Here is a 9,735-nt window from a genome sequence, read left to right on the forward strand (position 1 = left end):
TTCTGGATTATCAGAAGTAATATCTTTACTTTCATTTCTTATTTTAGTTATTTGCATATTCTCTTTTTATTTGTTAGTCTAGCTAAAGGTTTATTGATTATTGTTGATCTATCCAAAGAAACAACTTCTGATTTCACTGATTTTTCTTTTTTTAATTTATCTCCACAGATTTATTTCCTTCCTTCTGCTAGCTTTGGGTTTAGTTTGTTCTTTTTCTTATAAAATATGAAGTTAGGGTATTGGGTATTGAGATGGTCCTTGTTTTTTACTTTTATTTATTTATTTATTTTGGCCGTGCCTGCAGTATGTGGAAGTTCCAGGGCTAGAGATCAAACCTGAACTCCAAGAATTCCTCACTTTTTTTAATGTAGCCATTTACAACTATACATTTCTCTTTGATTACTGCTTTCATTGTATACTGCAAGTTTTGGTATGTTGTGTTATTTTTATTCATTTCCAAGTATATTCTTTTTTTTTTTTTTTTTTTTTTTGTCCTTTTGCCATTTCTTGGGCCGCTCTCGCGGCATATGAAGGTTCCCAGGCTAGGGGTCCAATCAGAGCTGTAGCCACCGCAACCTTGGGATCCGAGCTGTGTCTGCGACCCACACCACAACTCACAGCAATGCCAGATCCTTAACCCACTGAGCAAGGCCAGGGATCGAACCTGCAACCTCATGGTTCCTAGTCGGATTCCTTAAACCACTGCGCCATGATGGGAACTCCCATTTCCAAGTATATTCTAATTTCCCTTTTGAGTTCTTCTTTGACCCTTTTGTTCTTTAAGAATATAATTTCTACATATTTTGAATTTTCCATTTTTCTTTTTTTGTATTTTTGCCATTTCTTGGGCCGCTCCCACAGCATATGGAGGTTCCCAGGCTAGGAGTCCAGTCGGAGCTGTAGCCACTGGCCTACACCAGAGCCATAGCAACACAGGATCCAAGCCGAGTCTGCAACCTACACCACAGCTCACAGCAACGCTGGATCCTTAACCCACTGGGCAAGGCCAGGGATCGAACCTGCAACCTCATGGTTCCTAGTCGGATTCGTTAACCACTGAGCCACGATGGGAACTCCATTTTTCTTTTTGTTATTGATTTTTTTTTTTTTTTTTTGGTCTTTTTGCCATTTCTTGGGCCGCTCCCGCGGCATATGGAGGTTCCCAGTCTAGGGGTCGAATCGGAGCTGTAGCTGCCAGCCTATGCCAGAACCACAGCAACGCGGGATCCGAGCCGCGTCTGCAAACTACACCACAGCTCACGGCAACGCCGGATCGTTAACCCACTGAGCAAGGGCAGGGACTGAACCCGCCACCTCATGGTTCCTAGTTTGATTAGTTTCCACTGTGCCATGACAGGAACTCCTAGAACTGTTTATTCGTCCCTTTAGATTTCGTCATTTTTGCCTCAGATATTTTGAGTCTCTGTTATATAAAAATTTATAATTTTTATATAATCTTGCTTTATTGAACCTTTTATTAATATATATTGGCCTTCTTTGTCTCTTAAAACCTTATAAAAGTCTTTTTATGTGACCTTAGTATAATTACCCCAACTCCTTTTTGGTTAGTACTTGCTTGGAATTTTTTTTTTCCACTTTTGATCTATTAATATCTTTGGTTTTAAAGTGAGACTTTCTAGGAATTCCCTTCATGGCTCAATGGAAACAAATCTGACAGTATGCATGAGGATGCAGGTTTGATCCCAGGCTTCTCTTAGTGGGGTAACAATCCAGCATTACTATGAACTGCAGTGTAGTTTGCAGACGTGACTTGAATCTGGCATTGCTGTGGCTGTGACGTAGGCCTACAGCTTTAGCACTGATTCAACCCATAGCCTGGGAACCTCCATATGCCATGGGTGTGGCCCTAAAATGACAAAAAGTAAAATAAAATTGTCTTTCTAGACTGCATATAGTTGAATCATGTTTTTGTTTTTTTATTTTTTATTTTTTATTTTTTTGTCTTTTGTTGTTGTTGCTATTTCTTGGGCCGCTCCCATGGCATATGGAGGCTCCCAGGCTAGGGGTCTAATTGGAGCTGTAGCCACCGGCCTACGCCAGAGCCACAGCAACATGGGATCCGAGCCGCGTCTGCAACCTACACCACAGCTCACGGCAACGCTGGATCGTAAACCCACAGAGCAAGGGCAGGGACCGAACCCGCAACCTCATGGTTCCTAGTCGGATTAGTTAACCACTGCGCCACGACGGGAACTCCTGTTTTTGTTTTTTTAAATCCATTCTGCCCATTTCTGTTTTTGTTTTGTTTGCTTTTTAGGGCCACACACATAGCATATGGAAGCATATGGAAGTTCACAGGTTGGGGTCAAATCAGAGTTGCAACTGCTGGCATAAGCTACAGCCATAGCAGCATGGGCTCTGAGGTGCTTCTGTGACCTACAGCACAGTTCCACAGCAACACCAAATCCCCAACCCACTGAGCAAGATCAGAGATTGAAATCCACATCTTCATGGATATTAGAGAGATTTGTTTCCACGGAGCCACAACAGGAACTCCCCCCATTTCTGTCTTTTGTTGGAGAATTTATAACATTTACATTTAAAGTAACTATTGATAAGGAGTGACTTACTTCTTCCATTTTTGCTGTTTGTTTTCATTTTTTTTTCCCACCCTTTGTTCTGTTGCAATGTAAGTATCTAGACATAGTTCTCAATTCTACTCAGTAGGTTCTCATTGTAAATCCATTCCAAGAGCAATAGTTTGCATCCGATAACCCCAAGTTCCCGATCCCTCCCACTCCCTCCCTCTCCCCCTGGGCAGCCATAAGTCTATTCTCCAAGTCCATGATTTTCTTTTCTGTGGAAATGTTCATTTGTGCTGTATATTAGATTCCAGTTATAAGTGATATCATATGGTATTTGTCTTTGTCTTTCTGACTTATTTCACTCAGCATGAGAGTCTCTAGTTCCATCCATGTTGCTGTAAATGGCATTATCACATCACTTTTGTGTCCTTCATTTCTTCTACTATTGCCTTTTTCTGTTTATTTGTACAAAACTTTTGTACTAAAAAGTTTTGATTTTCCTTTTATTTCCTTTTATGTTTCTTCTATAGACACTTCCTTTGTGGTTGCCATGGGAAATACATTTAACAGCCAGAAGTCATAGCAATCTAATTAAATTAGTACCAACTTCAGTTGCATTAAAAAAAAAAAAAAATTTCCTCTTGGAGTTCCCTTCATGGCAAAGTGGAAACATATCTGACTAGGAAGCATGAGGTTGCAGGTTTGATCCCTGGCCTTGCTCAGTGGTTTAAGGATCTGGCGTTGCCGTGAGGTGTGGTGTAGGTCGCAGATGCGGCTTGGATCTGGTGTTGCTGCGGCTGTGGTGTAGCCCGGCAGCTGCAGCTCTGATTGAACCCCTAGCCTGAGACCTCCATATGCCTTGGGTGTGGCCCTAAAAAGCAAAAAAAAAAAAAAAAAAAAAAAAAAAATCTCTACATCTCTGTCCCTTCTTTCTGTTCTTGATGCTACAGATTACATGTTTATACCTCATATGTGCAATACATGAGATTAATAGCCTTATGCATTTGTTCTTGAAATCATGTAGAAAATGAAAAGTGGAATTAAATAGTAATTATAATAATATGTCTATAATTGTCCATATATTTATTTTTACCAGAGATCTCTTTTTCTTCACACGGCTTTAAATATTGTTGAGCATCTTTTCAACTTGCTTTTTTGCTTTAGCATTTCTTCAATGGTAGCTTTAGTGGTAAAAAAAACCCTCAGATTTTTTAAAATCAGAGAATGTCATAATTTCTCCCTCACTTTTGTTCTTTTTTTTTGTCTTTTTGCTATTTCTTGGGCCGCTCCCGCAGCATATGGAGGTTCTCAGGCTAGGGGTCTAATCAGAGCTGTAGCTGCTGGCCTACGCCAAAGCTGCAGCAACTCAGGATCCTTAACCCACTGAGCAAGGCCAGGGATCGAACCCACAACCTCATGGTTCCTAGTCGGATTCGTTAACCACTGAGCCACGACGGGAACTCCTCTCCCTCATTTTTGAAGGGTAGTTTTGCCAGATATAAAATTCTGTCAACAGTTTTTTTTTTTATTTTTTGCCCCCAGCACTTCGAATGATATCTACCCGCTTCCTTCAACCTCCCAGATTTAAGATGAGAGGTCTGATAATCTTATTAAGGACCCCTTTTATGTGATGACTTATTCTCTCTGGTTATTTTCAAGATTCTTTTCTTTGGCTTTCTTCAGTTAAATTATTATCCTTTCTTCCCTTTCTCTCTCTTTTCTCTTTGGATGCTTACGGTGGTATGTTGTTTCTCTTGATAATGCCCTACAGCAGATCCTTTAGGCTCTATTCATCGTTCACATTTCTTCATTTTTTTTTTTTTTTTTTCCTGTTCCTCAGATGGAGTAGGAAGACCATGGAATCCATCTTTCAACCTGGACAACAATTATACTGGCAGAAACAGTCTGAGGGGACTGTTTTGGAACTCTGAAGTCTATTTGAATGCTTGCATCTTCCAGGGGAAATTTCATTGGTAAAATGAGGCTAATTTCAGTCAATGTCAGTTCTTTAGTGTGATAGCACCTACTCATTCTTACCCCTCAACCCTATGGTAGGCAGTCATGTTCATGTTCCTCGTATGGCTTGATGGAGTCAGGGTGGGAAATAAAAAACTTGTTCTCCAAATATTAGAGTTTTGTGATTTTTTTTTTTAATTTAAGCATAGTTGATTTTCAATGTTTTGCTACTTTCAGGTGTATAGAAAAGTGGTTCAGTGTTAGATGTGTGTGTATGTGTGTGTGTGTATTCTTTTTCAGATTCTTTTCTATTATAGGTTATTACAAGATACTGAGCATGGTTCCCTGTGCTACAGAGTAGGTCCTCAGTGCTTATCTATTTTATATATAGTAATGTATCTGTTAATCCCAGACTCTTAATTTATCCCTCCCTCTCTTTCCCCTTTGGTAACCATAAGTTTGTCTTCTATGTCTCAGTCTATTTTTTTGTTTTGTTTTTTAGGGCTGCACCCGAGGCATATGGAGGTTCTCAGGCTAGGGGTCTAATCCGAGCTACAGCTGCCGGCCTATGCCACAGACACAGCAACACCAGATCCGAGCGGCGTCTGAGACCTACACCACAGCTCATGGCAATGCTGGATCCTTAACCCACTGATCGAGGCCAGGGGTCGAACCCACATCCTCATGGTTCTAGTTGGATTCATTTCCCCTGTGCCGTGTCAGGAACTCCAGTCTGTTTATTTTATAAGTTATTTTGTATCATCTTTTAAGATTCCACACATATGTGATACCATATACTTGTCTTTCTCTGACTTACTTCACTTCATATGGTAATCTCTTGGTCCATCCATGTTGCTGCCAATGGCATTATTTCATTATTTCCTATGGCTGAGTAGTATTTACTGCATATATGTACTACATTTTTTTTCCATTTTTTTTAATTACTCAAATGAATGTATCACATCTGTAGTTGTATAATGACCATAACAATCTGATTTCACAGGATTTCCATCCCACAGCCCAGGCACATCCCCCCACCCCCCAAACTGTCTCCTCCGGAGACCATAAGGTTTTCAATGTCTGTGAGTCAGCATCTGTTCTGCAAAGAAGTTCTGTCTGTCCTTTTTTCAGATTCCACATGTCAGTGAAAGCATTTGATGTTGGTGTCTCATTGTATGGCTGACTTCACTTAGCATGATAGTTTCTAGGTTGCAAAAAATGCTGGTATTTCATTCCTTTTAATGGCTGAGTAATATTCCATCGTGTATATGTGCTACATCTTCTGGATCCACTCCTCTGTTGATGGACATTTAGGTTGTTTCCATGTCTTGGCTATTGTAAATAGTGCTGCAATGAACATTGGAGTACATGTGTCTTGGGGAGTCATGGTTTTTTCTGGATAGATGCCCAGGAGTGGGATTGCTGGATGAAATTGTAGTTCTATGTTTAGTTTTCTGAGGAATCTCCATACTGCTTTCCACAGTGGTTGCACCAATTTACAATCCCACCAACAGTTGTACTACATCTTCTTTATCCATTCCTCTGTCATGGACACTTAGGTTGCTTCCATGTCTTGGCTATTGTGAATAGTGCTGCAATGAACATTGAGCCTCATGTATCTTTTTGAATTAGAATTTTCATCTTTTCCGAATATATGCTCAGAAGTGCGATTGCTGGATCACATGGTGACTCTATCTTTAGCTTTTTAAGGAACCTCCATACTATTTTCCATTGTGGCAGCACCAACTTACATTCCACCAGCAATGTAGGAGGTTTCCCTTTTAGAGTTCTGTGTTCTGATTGTTGAATGATTTTGACTTGAGGTACAGGCACAGAGGCTGGCTGCCATTGTTTCAGCCCCCAACAACTGAACTGGTTTCCAGGGGATTTAAAAGAATAACACCTGTTTTGTTTGTTTAGGTTTCCCCCTTTACTCCATTTGGGAGTCAGATGTTTAAGGATTAGGACATTCAAAACCAAGCATTTAGAGAAATTAGAAAGCCACCATGTATCACCGGAAAAAGATGCAGGCTCAGAAGAGATCTGGGAAGACCTCAAGGTTTCACCTCAGGTTGATACTGAGTCCCAACACAGAGACACCCTTCAACAATCAAAAAAATAGCAACCCCTTTCCACTTTGGTAACCTTATAAGTTTGCTTTCTATGTCTTGTGAGTCTGCTTCTGTTTTGTAAATAAGTTCATTTGTGTCATATTTTCTATTCCACATATAAGTGATATCATATGGTATTTAGACAAAGTTTAAAATAACTGTCTTTAAGTTGTTCATTGAGCTAAAGCAAAACAGATTAAGTCTGGGAAATAATGTATTAAAAATGAGAATATCATTAAAGAAATAGTAATTATAAAAAGAAACTAAAAGAAAATTCTAAAGTTGAAAAGTAGATAAAAATTCACTTAGAGGGGTTCAAAATCAGACTTTATCAGGGTGAAGAGTCAACAAACTTGAAGATATTTCTTTCAAAACCTGTTCCTTCCCCCCCCCCTTCTGCCCTAGTTCAAGCCTTTCTGATCTTAGGCAGCCTCCAAAGTGTTCTATTTGCTCCTTGTTTTGCCTTCTCTACTCCTACCAGAATGAACTTTTTTAAAAACCCAAATCTGATATTGACACTCTTCTTAGAACCTGTGTCTATGGGCTGAACTTCATTTTACTTATTTTAATATTCAGGAACCTTCCCAGTCTGGCTCCAGCTTACCACATCAATCTATGGAATTTGAGATATAAATTCCAGTTTCTAGGAAATATAAAGCCTAAAGGAACAATCTCAATAACTTCTTGAGGGAGCAACCATTCAGATTCAAAGGGGGAAATTTTCACCTTAGCTGGACTGATTTCTTCAATAAGCCAGTATCTTTAAATTTTTTTTAAGTCATATATTGAAAAAATACTTAAGATGAGTTTCTGTGTGACACAGTGGAAACAAATCCAACTGGTATCCATGAGGATGCAGGTTCGATCCCTGGCCTCACTAAGTGGGTTAAGGATCTGGCATTGCCATGAGCTGTGTTGTAGGTTGCAGACACAGCTTGGACATGGTGTTGCTGTGGCTGTGGTGTAGGCCAGCAGCTGTAGCTCTGATTCAACCCCAAGCTTGGGAACCTCTATAAGCTGCAAGTTTGGCCCTAAAAAGCAAAAAAAAAAAAAAAAAAAAAAGAAAGAAAAAGTAAAGGAAAAAGATAAAAAGAAAAAACACTTAAGAGACAACAGAACCAGAGCCAGATGTGTGAACCTGGATTGGATGGTGATTTGGGAAAACTAGCTTTAAAAAAATATATTTCTCTCAACATAAAATTTGATTATACTTAGGTATCAGAGGAAAATTTAGTGAAATGGTAATGTAGATATTGTTAACTGAATAAAGAAGATTGTTAAACCGTGTGGTCTCATTTTGAAAAACAAATATGTAGACACTCAAAGAAGGATATGAAAGCATTAACGTTTGTAGTGGGAATGTGATATTTTATTAACATTTTTAAATTTTAGGTTGTCCCTATTTTCCATTTTTCTCCAGGTCATACTGCACTGGTTTTGTAATAAAATTTTATTTTAAAAATTTATGTTACGATATACATATATATTTGGGGTACACACATGAATCAACAAATACATAACTGTGTGGTCACCAAACCATTAAAAGTGTTTTTTTCAGAGTGTCAGGATTTCAGGGGATTTTACTTTCTTCCTAATGTTATATCTGTTATTTAAATACTTTAAAATGGGTGTGTATTTTTTGTTATGTAACACACAAGGAGAAAAGGAAGAAAACTCTTCCTGTGGGAATGCAGCCAAATCTAATTATAATAGAGAAGTCACAAAGAGGATGCAACAGAGCACAGCTCTTTTTGATTTTTTTCTGGTTGATGTGGATGCAATAGCCACAGGAAAATGGTGCAGATGACTCATTTACCAGGAAAAGAGCATATGCTTTGAATAAAGAAAGAAGAGTGAAGGAGAGGCTGAGGAATAATTTCATAAATTGTCAAGACTTAATTAGCACCTTTATTCCTTACTTTTGTTTCCAACTACGTTGTAAATTTATTCTTATCAGGCACTTTAAACTTCATTCTATTGCCCTTGCTCTGTATATCTCTTTTGAATGGTTTTGTTTTTTTGGCAGCCCAGGGCATGTGGAAGTTCCCATGATAGGGGCTGAACCCATGCCACAGCAGTGACCACGCAGGATTCCTAACCCCCATGAGCCACAAGGAACTCCTTTAATGATTTTAAATAAAATCCCAGCCCCATCTTTGAGTACCACCCTGAAACAGCCTTGTTCCTTTTTTTTTTTTCCTTTTTTCTTTTTAGGGCCTCACCCGTGGCATTTGAAGGTTCCCAAGCTAGGGGTCGAATGAGAGCTACAGCTGCCAGCCTTTGCCACAGCCACAGCTACAGCCACACCAGATCTAAGCCCTGTCTGCAACCTATACCACAGCTCACCGAAAAGCTAAATCCTTAACCCACTGAGCGAGGCCAGGGACTGACCTGCATCCTAATGGATACTACTCAGATTGCAGATTCTTTCCGCTGAGCCGCCACGGGAATTCCAACCTTGTTCATTTCTGTTCTTTTTTTATGTCTCATATCTCAAGCAGCTGTCGTAGCCAGTAGCCCTCCCGAGTTGAAAGTCACAAGTTTTGTTACTTAAGCTGGACTCTAAAAATGACAAAAATCGTCATTCGTAATGTTTGTGATAAACCCAAGCGATCTATAAAAGGACCCATCACAATCCTTGGCACGTTTTTGCGCGGTCAATAAAGGCCAGGTGAATTAAGTATCATTAAGGGCCACTTTGAAACAGCACTTAAACGTTAAAGGTGAGTAGGATATTCCTTGCCCCAGCACCAGTCGTTTGGGGGTTGTACACCCTCTCAGACGCAACAGACGCTACCCAGCCTGTTCCCCTTGCCAGTCCTGCTTCCAATCGGTGATGTAGAAAGAACCCCCGCCGGTCCAAGCGCAAGAACATGGCAGAGTCCACCTCCCACCTGAGTCCAGCTCGTAGAGTGCAAACTCCGCGCAGGCGCAGTCTCTAGAGGCGGGCTAAAAGTCCAGGTGGGGCTTCGAGGAAAGGAAGTACGCCCCCGCCGCCCGCTGTTGGGCCAATTGGGCCACACGGTTTTGCAGCAGACCTATGAAACAGAGCAGGAGGCGGGGCGGAGGGCGGAAGGAGCCGCTCTCACGTGAGTAGGGGGCGGGGAGGGCGGGGGCAGGGC

The 9,735-nt window shown here is 40.4% G+C and overlaps 1 long non-coding RNA gene across 1 annotated transcript in view; it reads left to right on the forward strand.

The window, feature by feature from the left end:
* The window catches only part of LOC146407257 (uncharacterized), a 7,368-nt gene extending 2,697 nt beyond the window's left edge, over positions 1-4,671 (forward strand). The window contains exon 2 of the long non-coding RNA XR_014827722.1: positions 4,387-4,671. This is a non-coding gene — a long non-coding RNA (uncharacterized LOC146407257). The remainder of the gene's footprint in view (positions 1-4,386) is intronic.
* Positions 4,672-9,735: the final 5,064 nt, after the last annotated feature.

The sequence above is a fragment of the Sus scrofa genome, chromosome 1 (assembly GCF_054392235.1).
Source record: "Sus scrofa isolate SSC_HxYL_T2T_F1_AM1 chromosome 1, Sscrofa_HxYL_maternal_Yorkshire_Landrace_v2.0, whole genome shotgun sequence".
Taxonomy (NCBI): domain Eukaryota; kingdom Metazoa; phylum Chordata; class Mammalia; order Artiodactyla; family Suidae; genus Sus; species Sus scrofa.